Source organism: Propithecus coquereli, unplaced genomic scaffold (genome assembly GCF_000956105.1).
Source record: "Propithecus coquereli isolate 6110/MARCELLA unplaced genomic scaffold, Pcoq_1.0 Scaffold341, whole genome shotgun sequence".
Lineage (NCBI taxonomy): Eukaryota > Metazoa > Chordata > Mammalia > Primates > Indriidae > Propithecus > Propithecus coquereli.
Genome location: NW_012149075.1, coordinates 1659258 through 1668715, shown reverse-complemented (window position 1 = coordinate 1668715; position 9458 = coordinate 1659258).

Sequence of the window (9458 nt, the reverse complement as noted above, 5' to 3'; positions counted from 1 at the left end):
TATACTTTTTTATTTAGAGGTTACCAGAAGCTCTGGTTTTGTTTTGGTTTTTGTTTTTTAATCATTTTCAGATGTTATCCAGAAATCTGCAAGTGTACTTTTCCTGTTTTAACTCCTTCCTTTTATCACCTGACTATCAGGGAAGCGAGGTTGAGGCTGCCCTGACCTGACATGTCATGATGTCGACTTGCTAGGTGGGGTTCGCTGGGGACGATAACCAGTGGAATTGTTGGTAAGAACTTTTTTTTCCTATTTGTTTTGATCAGTAGTGGGTCATTAAGTATGGGAAGAATGCCCATATTTTATAAGTGGGCAGTTGTGTCAGCCTTATAGAAAATAGGACTTCAATATTAAATTTTATAATTCTGTTCTTAATAGGAACATATAATAAGTACTTCGCTAATTCTCAAATTGGTAACAGATCAGCAGGAAAGTCCTGCAAGTATGACATAACGAGTACTCAGGGTTTAATTTAAGTGATCAAGATAGACAGCTCACAATCTAAAGTCTGTTGGAGAGACAATAAATTTGCTTTATTTTACTGTGATTTCAGTCCTTCTAGTGTCATATTTACTGTTCATTTTTATTGGTAGAATAGCATGTAATGCATCTTGAAGAGATGTTTATTGGACCTTTTTTTTAATGAAAATAGAAAGGTATTGATAGAATGGAGGGTTTAAACACTAGAAGATAATATTTTTAGAAAATCTTTGAAAATCTTAGCATTGTAAAATGAAACTTAAAAGTTTTAGCAGTTTGATAAACAATAATGGGCTCAATTTAGACTAATGACTTTGGGTCAAAAGGAAATTGCGTAGCTGAAATATTAAGACCTTGAACATAGCAGAAACACAAGCCCATCAACAACTTGTGTTTTGTCTGAAACCCAGGACAACTGATAGGATTAATAGATATTGGTAGAATTAGTAGTCAATATTTAGATGATTGCTAAGGATTAAAATTTCTCTTTTTATAGTCTATAGAGGGTTCCACAATGGTAAAGTAGAAATTGAGGAAATCAAATTTAATCACTAAGCATTTCTGACCATACCATATAAAAAATAATTGTACCGTGACATAATCACTGATTAGAAGTAATTATGGATTTTCATGCATGAAGAACCTCCTCAGTATTCTTATAGCACTGTACCTTCTTTTTTATTGGTCGGGGATATCAGTATAGAAAGAATTTCCTAGATGTTAAATGTGTGCTAGTCAGTGTCATGAATATAAACCCTTGTCTGTAAGTCTTCTGTAGACTAGCTGTGTATCACTACAATGAAATTATACTTTTAACAATTGCAGTGATTGCAGCATTGTGTTAAGGTACCTGTTTCTTTTCTGACACATTTTATGCATGTATCAGTGTAGAAAGATCAGGGTATAGAACTTTGAAGATTGCACTAAATAATATGCTCCTTAGAAAGTTTTAAGGTAAATGATAGGACCACTGGAGTAATTCTGATGAGTTCATGTGAGTGAAGGAAAATGCAGTGCAAATTTGTTGGCTTTATACACCTATAACAAAATACATTTCATGGGACCAAAGAAGGAGGCATTCTGGGGGAAAACTTAAATTGCTCAAATATAAGTAAGGGCTCTCATTTTATGTAGTAACTTTGTCAGGGTCCCGTGAACATTGCTTATCTGATTTCTCATGTGTGAGGGCTGGGCAAAAAGGACTTCTCTAGACTGTTCAATAATATAGGTAGAATTGTACTTCAATGAATCCTATTATGATGTTTAGTACTATGATCTAAGGCTATTTCTATAATTGAACTGAAAGTTCCTGCGGATATTAAATTGCTGGTGTGCATACAGCAGCATGAGAATCAAAATAGGGACATTTGCAAGACCTTTTCCATTTAATTATCAGTTTAATAAAAATTTTGCTTTTGGTACAGTGTTCATGTACCATAACTGTATTGGAATATTTGTACAATGTTAAATATTTTTAATAAAATTTAACATGTTCAAAATGTTGTGTTGGTGATTTTGGGTGGGGTGTGATGGGTTCAATTCTGCAAAACAAATTCCGTAGTTATGTAATTGAGGCTTTTGTAGTCAAATGGAGTGCCTATCCTCAAATTCAGTACTAGATACCTGTTCTAAGGAACGTAGTGAAGGAGTCAGATAGTAAAAATAAAAGGGCTGAACTCCCTGGGGTTTTATTAAACTGTCAGGAAGTAGCTTGCTGGGGTTGGAACTGGGTATACAGGTGTCAGATAAGAATGTTGGTTTTGGCATAACAGACTGCCAATAAAGTTTTTCTGAAGAAATTATGGTATTTTGTAAATGATCCTAAAGAACCCACAGAGATTAGCAAACAGAAACACTTGTATAGTGTTTTCAGTAGGCTTTTTATTGCCCTATTGTCCTTGAGCCCTTGACATGCCATGCCATAAGTGAAGGAGAAGTGGTACGGGGAATATTTGAGGAAGGCTGTGTTGAACAGTTTGGATGCATCATCTGGAAATACTGCCAGTGTACAGGAAGTACTGTATACAGTTCTGTTTCTTAATGTTAACCCTATATGCTTTCTATTTTCATGCTGATCCCATTCTCTTGTAGGTAGCCCTAATACAAAAAAAACTTATTTTCCTTGAGAGTATTCTTAAGTTCCTCATCAGTCAAAAAGGTAGAAGTTCTGCAACTCACAGTGGAAATTTACTTGAAGTAATGTGGTCATTCCTGTACAGACAATGCCATTAATAACAAAAAAGATTTAGGAGAAAGGTAATAGGAACTTAATAATCTATAAACATATTTGAGTAAGAAACTATAAAGAAGAACTAGTAATATATTCTACCTTGGTTAGTATATTCCAGAGTTCACTGTTTTTATTTTGTTCTGTTCCTTTTGTCCCCAAATCAAAAGATCACTCACTGATGAAACAGGAAGGAATGTTCTAACAGCAAAAATACTTAAACGTGGGCGCTTTTAGAAGTTGGTAGAGCTGGAGGTGGGATGGGAGGTGAGGCAGCTCACTGATTTGTAGTGTATTTCTCCCAAAAATGAAGAGAGGTTGCTTTTGACAAATATTTTAAGCTCTGTCAATACCTTTTGGCTTTACCTAAAACCCTGAATTTATTTAGTTTATTTTTAGAAATAAGATTTTATTAGGTATTTTCCTGTGGAGTATATTCTATTCACATAGGAGAATATCTTCTACTTACAGCTATGAAAATACCATATTTCTGTTTCCTTCTGACTGAAATTAAGACCATGTGTATACATTTCCTCCAAAAACATAAGCAAGAGTAGTGTTTTATTCAACTATTTACTTAAATTCCAAAATGGTGACTTTGAGGTTTAGCTTTCCATTTATTAGAGGCAGGAAGTTAAATTGGTGATAAAATTATACAGTTTAGTCATGCCTTTTGAAATAATACAGAGTTTGATCATTTAAAAATTATGTTCCACAAGGGTAAAGGTGAGGATCAGCGTCATCAAATATAGTAATATTGGTGAAAAAGGAGCTCAGCCTCAAGTTTTCAAATATGTAAAGGGGAAAATAGTTCCTTAAATATGAAAATACTATATTATTACAGATCTCAATACTCTGTAGAGTGATATTTAATAGAATTAGGAATCACTCCTGTATAAGAATTCTTGGGGAATTAATTTTATGCTTCCATCAGGAATCCTTTCGATCTGTAAATTTCAGTTGCCTACATTTTTAAGTAGATTGAGTAGAAGTTAATTATATTTTAAAAGACTATTATTATTTTTATCAGCTGAAGCACTATTTCAAAATTTTGTGTCATATTGACCAAAACATTTTCAAAACAAATTCTGTTTTCATTTGAACCTATTGATTATAATGGTACTTACGTATTTGACTATAGTTCAAGTACCTGAACTGGTATGGTCAGAAGGACTTCGGTGGCTGGGCATGGTAGCTCACACATATAATCCTACGAATTTGGGAGACCGAGGTGGGAGGATTGCTTGAGGCCAAGAGTTTGAGACCAGCCTGAGCAAAAGCGAGATCCTGTCTCTACAAAAAAATAGAAAAATTAGCCAGGCATGGTGGCGTGTGCCTGTAGTCTCACTTACTTGGGGAGGCTGAGGTGGGAGGATCACTTGAGCCCAGGAGTTTGAGGTTGCAGTGAGCTATGATGATACCACTGCACTCTAGCCTGGGTGACAGAGCAAGACCCTTTCTTCCCCCCCCCAAAAAGGACTTTGGTTGCCTTCTAACAAGTTATGGTACAAATATTTTTGGTTAAGTGGTACATGTTTAGAATTGGCTTGACATATTGAAACTTTCCATGCTTCCTGTTAAGAAATAGAACCTTACCAGATTAATCATACTTAAATATAATCTATATAGGGTTGATATTTGATCTAGATGCAACCAACAATAAATGTTATTGAAACTTCTTTTTAAATCATGGAGAGTAACGTGGGTATGTTCATTAGTTGTAATGTTACTTCTATTTTACTTTCCTAAATGTGAAAGAAAAGATAAATTAGACCATTTGTTACACTCATGAAAATGATTTTGAAGGAACTTCTGGTAATCATTTTAATTTTCTAGTTAAGCTGTTGAGGTCACAATTCACCATTCAATAGTGCTGCTCAAACTTGAAGTGGATGGGAATTTCTGCAGATTTTGCTAAAGATGCAGATTCTGATTTATTAAATCTGAGGTGTGGGGCAAGAGTCTGCATTTCTTTTTTTTTTTTTTTCTCCCCACTCCTTCCCTCTTTAAGAGTCTATATTTCTAACAAGTTTGTAGGTGATGCCAATGTTCCTGACTATACTTTGAGTAGCAGAGTTATCTCACATTTGGGGGGATTTCAGGAAATAAATCTTAGTTTTAGAAAAGATATCAACAATAGATGCTTGCAGTGATTTTCATGGATCTAGTTGATCTGAGATTAAAAACTGTGGTAAGAGCCACCACAGATGTTAATAGTGTTTAGGATGCCAAGGAAAGGTTAGGAGAATGGTCTGCAAGAAAATGAAATGAGTTTAGAAAAACAGGTTTTAATAGTTTTAAGGAATTTCTAGAAAGTAACAGTGGGAAGGAAAAGCAGAAAAGATCAGGCCACTAAGGAAATGTCTTGGCATGTTTATTTAAGAATTAGATTGGAAAATAGTTACGTCAAGAGTCACAGAAGATAAAGCTCAGAAGGAGAAGATTGGTAGCTTACTAAAAGTACCCATGTGGTTTTATTTATTTATTTTTGGAATCTAACTTTGTCTCTCAAAAAAGGTTAACATTGACTAATTAGTTCAAAGTAAATCTTGGGTGGTAAAAAGCAGACTAAGGAAGAAAATCATTAAAAATGGCAATTTAAAAATAACTTTCGTGGATTAAGATCAACAGGTGGGAAATGCTTGTGAAGTATAGAAATGACAAATGTATCCATCTTTATGTAAAGAGGGGCTAGAAGATGGTCCCTGGTAACTATGATAAAATATCTGATTTTCAACTCTACAACTTTATTTTAAAAAATAAAAAAAATATAGATGAAGTATGGAGCACAGGTACTCTGTTGCAGATCTTTTTTAATGGTAGGTTAGTAATTCCTACTAACTATGGTGTGAGTACTGTGTACCAGGCTCTGTGCTAAGGAAACATTTTGCATTCTGTGTATCATGTAATCCACAACCCTGCAAGGTAGGTGGTATTGTCCTTATTTTACATACAAGGAACTCAGTGATTAAGTTAATAAATAATTTGGTATTTGTAGCTAGTGGCCCCCTATTTATAAAGTGGTAAAGCCAGAATTCAAACCCTGTTCTACCTGACTCAGAGTTTGCATTCTTAACTACAAGATTAGAAATAGACCTAATGTGAGGTTAGAATTAAAGAATAAATTGTCTGTTTACTTTAAAACTCTTTAAATTATATCTGAAATAAAGCCAACCTAATAAGATTTAAAATAAAATAATTTTATCTGAGATTAAGGATTACTAATGTGTTTTTTTCCTTTATGTTCATAGTTGTCATTTGTTTTGCTTTTCTTTCATCATTTATAAAAATTTAGGCCAAAATATCATATTGGATTGTGGTCTTTAAGAAAGCCAGTTTGTATAGGCAATTACAAGCAAGTTTATACTCTTTTAGAAAAGGTTGGCACTTTCCAAATGACTTAAAAGTTAAAAATTTTCCCTCGATATATTTTAATTTTTAATGTATTCTTACTTTTTAGAGACTTAGTGTTGCTATGTTGTCCAGGCTGGTCTCAAACTCCTGGCCTCAAGCAGTCCTCCTACCTTGGCTTCCCAAGTAAGCGGCTTACAGGTGTGAGCCACTGTGCCTGGTGGTATTTTATTTTTTTTAGAGACAGGGTCTTGCTGTCACCCAACCTGGAGTGCAGTGGCACGATCATTGCTCACTATGACCTCAAACTCCTGCGCTCAAGCAATCCTCTCACCTCAGCCTCCTGAGTAGCTACGACTATAGACATAGACCACCATGCCCTGCTAATTTTTCTTGTTTTGTAATGATGGGGGATTGGCTGTGTTGCCCAGGCTGGTCTTGAACTCCTGGCCTCAAGCAATCCTCCTGCTTTGGTCTCCTAGCATATTTTATTAACAGAATCCAAATTTACTTATCTTGATTCCTGAGTTCTATCTGTAACTAACTAGTGTTTAAGCATTTTAAAATACGAATAGGCTGGGCGGGTGGTGGGTAGCTCACCTTCAACACTTTAGGAGGCCCAGGCTTGAGGATTCCTTGAGGAGTTAGAGACCAGCCTGGACAATAATAGGCTGGGCACAGTGGTTCATGCCTGTAATCCTAGCACTCTGGGAGGCTGAGGCGGGAGGATCCTTTGAGGTCAGGAGTTCGAGAACAGCCTGAGCAAGGGTGACCCTGTCTCCACCAAAAATAGAAAAAATTAGCCAAGCATGGTAGCACACGCCTACAGTCCCAGCTACTCGGCCCAGGAGTTTTGAGGTTGAGGTGAGCTGTGATGACGCACAGAGCAAAACTCTCTCTCTCTCTCTCAAAACAAAAAACAATAACAAACAAAATAATAATGACTTTAGGGTATTTTTTTTTCTGCTGTTCTATTTCGTGAAAATCTTGAGTCAAGTAGAAAACAGTATAGGTCAACAGATAACAGTATTTTTCTTAAAAACCTGTTAGTTCATAGAGACCTCGCTTCTAGAATTCTGTGTAATTTGGTTCATTGCCAAAGTACTTGGGTATTTCAGAGTAGAATCAGGGAATTCTCGGTACTCACCAGTCCAGAATGTAAGGTCACCATGACAGTAATACTGAGTGAGAACATTGTATTAGGGAAGAGCTTAAGCCTTTTTTTTTTATCATCCCTATTTCTCAAGTCAGTTCTTTGAGTTTGTAACTATCATCAGTTGATCTGCCTCTAGGAAAGCTAGCCCTCCTTTCACAAGTTTTGTTTCGGGTAGACTAAATGTCTGCAGAGGGAGATTATCAGTGATGTGAAATATACATTAATAAAAGATCTGGCTAATATTTTCTGAAAAGTCACTGTTGTTACTCTTAAAAATAATAACATTGTGACCGTTTTAGTGTTGCTTTATCTTTTAATCTGAAAAATAGGTCAAAGCAATGATAGATGCTTTATAAAATTTACCCAAAGATGCTGTATGTGACAATATTTAAACATGTAGATGTGTGGTTTAGTAAGAAGTTCGAGTAACTGTACTCTAGCAGCTGAACACTTCACACGAGTTATTCTAAGGTATATACTTTATGTGATCTTGCTTACCAATAAACATTTGAGAAAAATGTTTAATTCTAATAAGATTAAACCCAAATTTAGTCTTCATCTTGGCTTGCAATGGTGTTGAGAATTCTTAATTCTAATCCTGTTTTTGTTAATGTAACATGTGTTTTCCATCTTAAAGTGAGGATTGTAAAAACTGTGACTGTTGCTAGTTTATTTCTTCACAGTGTGAGCTTTCATTGTAATAGTAGGAATTTCTGAAAATTCCTGTCGTGAATTTTGTCCTTGAGAAGTATTGTAAAAGCAATTAATTTTTTTTTCTTTTCAGAAAGTACAGTGACATCTGGATCAACCTGTTAATTCTTAGGAAGGGACATCATTAAATGGATTGATCTTGTACATCATCAACCAGATATAGATACTTAGTTGAATGTCAGCTGTTTATTGAAAATATTAAGTCTAGTTTATACCTAACATTGATAGTTGATAGGACATCCATTCATTTCATGGCCATTGAGTTTTCAACAGTTGGGAATATAAAATTAGTAAGCCATGGTTATTGTCCTCAAGGAATTTAGTGATTACAGGAGGCAGTAACAGATTTATAAAGGGTAGTGGTGATCATCAAACCAGATATTCCAGAAACACCATTGGAAGTTTGAAATGTGTTCTGTGCGCCTAATAAAATATTCAGGTTAAATTAATAATTGTAATATATGAATAATTATATGATTTAGATTGTTCCAGGAGAGCAGAAGTTTGTAATTGTGTATATTGTGATTTTTGTTTTTAGTTAACTAAAATTAAGCTTAATGTCCATTAGATATGATCAAGTAGGTTGGTTTCAAGAATTTTCACTTATTTAAAATACCGGCAAGGCATGGTAGCTCACTCCTATAATCTTACCAGTTTGGGAGGCTGAGGCAGTAGGATTGCTTGTGCCCAGGAGTTTGAAGTTGCAATGAGCTGTGATGACGCCACTGCACTCCAGCTTGGGTGACAGAGCGAGACCCTGTCTCATAAATTGGTAGATAGATAGTGATTGAGTGTATAGATCTGAAGGAACAAATGCCAAGGTAGGCTTCTTTATATTTTTATTTTTCTGTTACTGAAAACTTAAGAGAAATCCCTAGTCAAGACTGAATTAATGAGCATTCCTCTGAACCATTTCTTCCCTCCCTAAAGGCATAGAGATATTGCTAAGTTAAAATGGAATAGGTTTACTAAAAAATTTTTTCTACATTTCCTGTAATTTATAAAGTTCCCTATGAGATCAAACTGTTGCATCCCTCATTATGTCTTATAAGGTTAATCTAGTGTCTGATACACATTTTTTATATTTTAGGACATTATTACATTTGCCAGGAGTGACTACTGAGGTGATTTCCTTAGAAAGAAAAGATGGATGATGATAAGCTCCTTTTTGTAAAAAAAACAGAAACAAAAAACAGGACTACATGTCTCCTGAGGATACAGGATTTAACTCAGTAGCATTCCATCCTTTTCAGTTTTTCATTATCCATTTACTATTTTTTGTCCATAAACATTTTTTAAAAGAATTCTGAGACCTATAACTGCTAGCTGGAATTTTTAGTCAGCATGAGAGAACAGGGGTTAACACTTTGAACCAGTTATGGTTATGGTTTCAGTCACAAACAAACTAATACTGAGTATTTCCAATATGCTGCCATTTTTCTTAAGTACTTTATGTTAACTTATTTAAATGTTATATGAGCCCTGTAAACTAAATGTATTTGTGGAAGCAGACACAGATTTATTTATTATTTA